General features: G+C 34.4%; 1 pseudogene; it reads left to right on the top strand.

Moving 5' to 3' along the window:
- Positions 1-432: 432 nt before the first annotated feature.
- Positions 433-2068, top strand: LOC149579753 (scopoletin glucosyltransferase-like; annotated as a pseudogene).
- The last annotated feature ends 3978 nt before the right edge of the window (positions 2069-6046 follow it).

The raw sequence follows: 6046 nt of genomic DNA on the forward strand, positions 1-6046 counted from the left end.
AAGTATCATATAATATAATATATTTTGGCCTCATGCTCGACAATGATAGGATAATTGACAAGCACAACATTACAATGAATTTGTTAGATTTGAAATTTGATTTACATTGTAATATATAAAGATTGTATACGACTTCACTTTTCTAGGAAGCTATTTACTTCTAAACCATGGGTAGGGCAAAACAAGTTTGCCTTTCGCATACTATTTTGCCTTTTTAAAAAGAAAATCTTAGCGATGAACATGCCCTTATTTGGACGCTCCTCGTGCATTGTCGACCCTCAATACCATTCACTTTTTTGGATGTTTCCACGGTATTCTCTTCTCACACGGCACTTCAAACTGAAACTTAGTATTACCGAGCTTTCACTATTATCTTTATCTTAGTATTGTATTACCTGGGGTTCGCTATTATCTTAGTCATATAACATGACTCGTAAGGCTGGGATTCTACACCTTATCAACAATATATATTTGAAAACTCCTGTGTAGAATACCAGGCACAAGGAAGCTCACCACAGCCATGAATACCCTGCAAAAGCCCCACGTCGTAATCGTGACGTTTCCTGCAATGGGTCATTGCATCCCATCTCTAGACTTAGCGAAAATGCTCGCTTCACACTCTCTCACCGTCAGTTTTGTCACCACCCGCAAAATAGAGCACCGTCTACGAGGTCTCGTGCACGAATCCCGCCAGCTCTCTGCTCATCTCGACATTCAGCTGGTCGGCCTAAGTCCTCTCGACGCCATTGAAGGTCTGCCCGATGGATGCGAAAGTATGGATCTTATGCCACGTGCATCTTCTCTCTCCGTTCATTCACTCGTCGAGGGGCTTCGTGAGCCATTCGAACAATGGGTCGAAGAGCAGAGCAATCTCGACCGATTTGTATAATCAGTGACTTATTCGTCGAATGGACTGTTCAGTCCGCCAAAAGATTTGGAACAATTAGAGTCATTTTTGCTCCTGTGGGGCTTTTGGAACCTCGGTATTCCACGCCATCTTCCGCACCATAACCACTGATGGTACGCTGCGCAAGGAGTACGATTGTGTTATAATGGATGATATCTTGTCATCTCCAGTGAAATTTACCAAGGAACAGATGCCTCAGAGATTTCTTGAGCCAGATCGAGAGGGTCTAATCTTATAGTTTTTTAAGGCGAAGATGCAGTCGATTGGAGATTGCTGGGGAATGCTCGTCAACACGTTCGAGGATGTCGAGCCTCGTTATCTGCAGCACTTGAGAAATGTTCTAAACGGGAAGCCCGTTTTGCCTGTCGGTCCCGTGGTTCCTTTGGGCTGCGTTGCTAATACGAGAGGGAAAATATCGGACATCAGCGAGCAAAAGTTGACGCAATGGCTTGATTCTCAGAGCCCCAATTCCGTTTTCTATGTTTCCTTTGGAAGCCAGGCGTTTCTTTCGCCAAACGTCTTTCGTTTGGTCCATTAAGGTTTCCCCAGAGATTACTTTATCTACAGAATTGAGCAGAGAAGAATTATGCGCCTCCTACCTTCCAGAGGGATTCATGGAGAGAGTTAAGGGGTTGGTCATATGGGGATGGGCACCGCAGCTTGTCATTTTGTCCCACCCATCTGTGGGTGCGTTCATGAGCCACTGCGGGTGGAATTCGACTCTGGAAAGCATTTTGATGGGCGTACCGATGGTCACATGGCCGATGTTCGGAGAGCAGCATTTCAACTCTAAGCTGGTCACTGACGAACTCGGCATTGGCGTCCAGTTTTGCCAAGAGAGGGACACGATTCCTTGTGAAGAGAAGGTGGAGAAATGTGTAAGACTTGTCCTCGGTAGCGACGAAGGTAAAGAGATGAGAAATCGTGCTGTCAAATTTCAGATAATGGCGAAACAATCTGTCGGAGGAGGAGGATCTTCGACCCTGAATTTAGAAACTTTTGCGAATGCGATGCATAAGCTCATGGATTGTAAGGCTGAGGATGGATATGATGTAAGCATCTGATGTAGTATTCAGAAGTTACATCATTGATTCAATCAACTTCCTTTTAGTAACCGTATTTCATGGTAACGTATCACTTGATTCCTAATTTGCACTGAAACTCTTTATGAATAATCTACTATGTGTTTTTAAACTCTAGGAAAAGCATATGTGCGAAACTTTTAAATTTCGTACATTTCACGTTGCATGAAGTGCCCATAACACAGCTATGTCGCTGTGAAAGAGCAACTAGTATAAGCGAGATGTGGTTCGACTCCACTTAAAAACAGTGGGACACAGATGATCCTTTTTGTTGTTTGGGGTTAGCTCCTCGTAATTAAATACCTAGAAAAAGAAGTTGCTCGCATTTTCGAGGTGAGGTGAGGAAGGAATCTTTTCCTACTGTTGTTTATTCATTTTCATTCCAATTTTCTTTTACTTCATACTCAATAATTTTAGAGAAGTGGAAATAGTCACATTTCAAAGTTTATATAATCAAAAATTTAAATGAATAATGATAAATGCAAGTGATAATTATTTACTTTTATAAATTTAGATTATATTTATTAAATTATGTAATTAAAGAATCATTAAAATTTTGATTTTAAATAAGTTTGTACTTTTTAAAGTGGATGAGTATACTTGATTTTCAATAAATTAGAAATTTTTGAAATTAGTGACTTGTAGTCTTAGAAGGAGAAATCACTAAAAGAAGGTGAAGAAAGTTTCCTCTATCTAGTCATCTAAAATGTTTTGTTGTAGAATATTAGAGAAGTTGAATGTTAATAGGAAGAATGAGATAAGGATGAACACTATAGTCATCATTGCTAAATTAGGAAATGTGAGATCATTCTATCATGTCAATGCCATCATTGACTAAATAAGTCCTTCACGGGAACAATATAAGGAGACTTTCTCTAATGATCAACTAACACACAAAGATGGGCTAGTCCAAGCCTATTTTTATCAACTTGCACTTGTAGCTATATTAATAGAAATTACCATCTTAGGTTACTAACCATCACAAATAAACATTAAAAAAATAAAAGGAGTTCTATAAGATACACATGCATACAATTTATTCTTTACACACTTACGAAAGTTTTCTAAATAAATTATCAATAAAACTTATAAATATCACTAAATTGAATAAAGCTCATTTCATTAAAGAAATAAGAAACAGCAAGAAAATCACACTTGTAACTCTACATATGACAAAACCCACATGACTTCACATATCTTTTGCTGCAATATTATGTAAATTTTACAATTGTGTTTGATTAGTACACAAAATGCAATTATTGTAAACTCTTTTTTTCAAATGATTTAATCCTTATTATTGTGCATATACTATTTTCATTGACCACATCATGAATGATTTAAAATAACTAATTTTTTTTGAGTAGCTAATTTATTTCTTCAAATTTATCAATAATTCAAATTATTTAATATAATGAATGCATCTATATTTTGCACTTTTTAAACACACACACACACACACACACACACACACATGAATTATGAGAAAATAAATCATTTTTTAACAAATATAATGTTATATATTTAAATAAAAAAAATTGTAACTCATTACTATAAAGCTTTGCCACATAAATTTATTTATTAGATTCAACAATATTTTCTGACATTTTTTAAGGGTTTCTTAGAGTTATTATTATCTTCTAATCACTTTCTTCAATTGTGATTGATAATGCATTTGGTAAGTTTAATGCTTTAGATTAACCTTCTCTTCCTAAATAGATGTAACTATTAAATAGGAGATAATAAAATTTATATAAAGCAATACAAAATAATCTACTAGGTTGTATCCAACTTTCAAATAAAAACCAATCTTTAGATTTCATGATTTATACCAAGCAATTGAACACAAACTAGAAATAGCAACAATTTATAAATTTTAGAAAAAAAATTAAGATACTATCTTTTTCTATTTCGAAAGCAACAATAAAAACAATTTAAAAAATAAAATGTTGTCATTGTTAAAATTCAAACATGAAGATCTAAGAATTATTCTTTTGAAACTACACATAAGCTATTTGTATCATGGTGAATGTCTTCTTCTAAACTTTTAGATCCAATGACATTCACCAAAATATATTTATAAACTACACCAAAGGTTCAATATCAATCAGTGTATTTAATTTTGGGATATGAAGTTCAACAGTCACATGACTATCCGTTCTCCCTCTTGACTCTTCGCATTTGTAGAGTTCTATATAATGGCTGTGTGTAGCCCATGTAATGTATCGGTTAATTAATACTAGTAATTCCCTACTGGAGTGTGGACGTAGGCAAGTTTTGCCGAACCATGATAAATAATTGTGTCATTATATTTTGTCTTCTTTGTTGATTGATTTAATTTGCTTGTTTAATAATTTATATTTGATGCAAGCTAAATATAATAATTAACTAATTTAAAGTATACATTAATAACAGGACAATGAATGCTAATTTTTATATTTAATAAAAAGTATATTGAAAATCTAACTAATATTATTGTTACTTGTGCGATCTTTGTCATAAAAAGCTTTTCTGGTCCATGTAAGCCTTCCACGACAGGCGTGGGAAGGGCAACCATACGGATGTCGAGGTCGTCGTTCACAGTTTGATGGAGATGTTCCTGCAGCAGAGAGACTTTAGCAGGCGTTGTGACATAAGTGCTGGATATGGCACCACCACAACATGAGCCCTCCTACACACTCATCTTCGTGTACACCAAACTGCAAAGACGAAATTAGTTTGTAAGAGCAGAGTATTCTACAAAATTATTGATGCTTTGCTACGGAAGATCATGATAAACTTTGGGGAGCTACTGTGAAATAATCAATTTTGGCTTTTCTTCTTCTTTCGTCATGCGTGACGATTCTGATGACAACGATGTAGGTCGGGTGTTTGACTAACGATTGCCCGCTTACTTCAAACTCTGCTGATGCGACCGAAATGGTTTTTTCTTTAGTAGGTCCCGATTTTGTTGTCAGTTTCTGTAGAGGTTGGAATGGACAAGGGAAATGACTAAATTGTTCTCTTTTAATAATAGTGATAAAGATTGTGGGTAAGATGTGTAATAGTTTTAGATGGTCAAAGGTGTTTTCTTATTAGTTCTTGCCATTTACCACCAGATTATAGTTTTTGATAGGCTTTTTAGATTTTAGATTTTAGTTTGTTTCTTGAAAATCAAATATATTTCACAATTTCCTATTTAAACTATGGTCAGCTTAAAAAATATTAGTAAACAAAATTATTATATTTGATTTCTATTATCTATTAGGCATCATCTTTTTTTCAGCAGTCATTCTATTTATATTTATCGAGTAAGGAAATTAGAGTAAAAATAACTCTTCACATTTATGTGTATTTTTTAGAGATTTCATGTGACATTATGCATTAGGTTCACATGCCTCTCTATGCTTACACAAATAGAAGGATGGCACAAATGTGGCTAATATATGGTACACAAAAATTGTTGTGTTTATTTTAGTATTTGATAAATGCCAATGCTAATTATGTCTACGGGTGTATATGGGTTGATAGGCTTGGAGGTTTCTTTGTGCCTATTGTTAGATTTTCTTTAGGTATCTCTCATTGATTCTATTAGGATATGAAGACAATTTTGGTTAAACATAGAATAAAATACTGATTTAAGGTTTTGTCATAATTTCTTGCATTATTTTTTTTTATTACTATGTTTTTTTTTTTTCTGAATTCAATGTTTGAATATCATCATCTATGAATACACATGATCGAAGCCCTAGAGACTGTGTTAGGTGATACTGAAGCACCCTATTATGTCAAATTCTCGTGAAAAATGGAAATGAAAACTTGTCATCCTTATATTCTTCCAGGCGACTTACATACAGTTTTACAATTTGTTGATTTAGTCTATTTATTGATTATAAAATTCAATTTTAAAGATTTTAGCCAAGAAATTCATGTTTTTGGCTAACCCTTGCTCTTAGTCAAAGTAGATATGTTAATTTATTTTCAATATAGGTTCTTATTTCCTAATTCTTAGGAACTATGGCTGATAAATTCAGGTCGGGGAAAAAAAAAAACTTTGCACTTGCACACAACACTCAAAAAA

Source organism: Cupressus sempervirens, chromosome 1, assembly GCF_028749045.1.
Source record: "Cupressus sempervirens isolate cs-2001-9-10 chromosome 1, ASM2874904v1, whole genome shotgun sequence".
Lineage (NCBI taxonomy): Eukaryota > Viridiplantae > Streptophyta > Pinopsida > Cupressales > Cupressaceae > Cupressus > Cupressus sempervirens.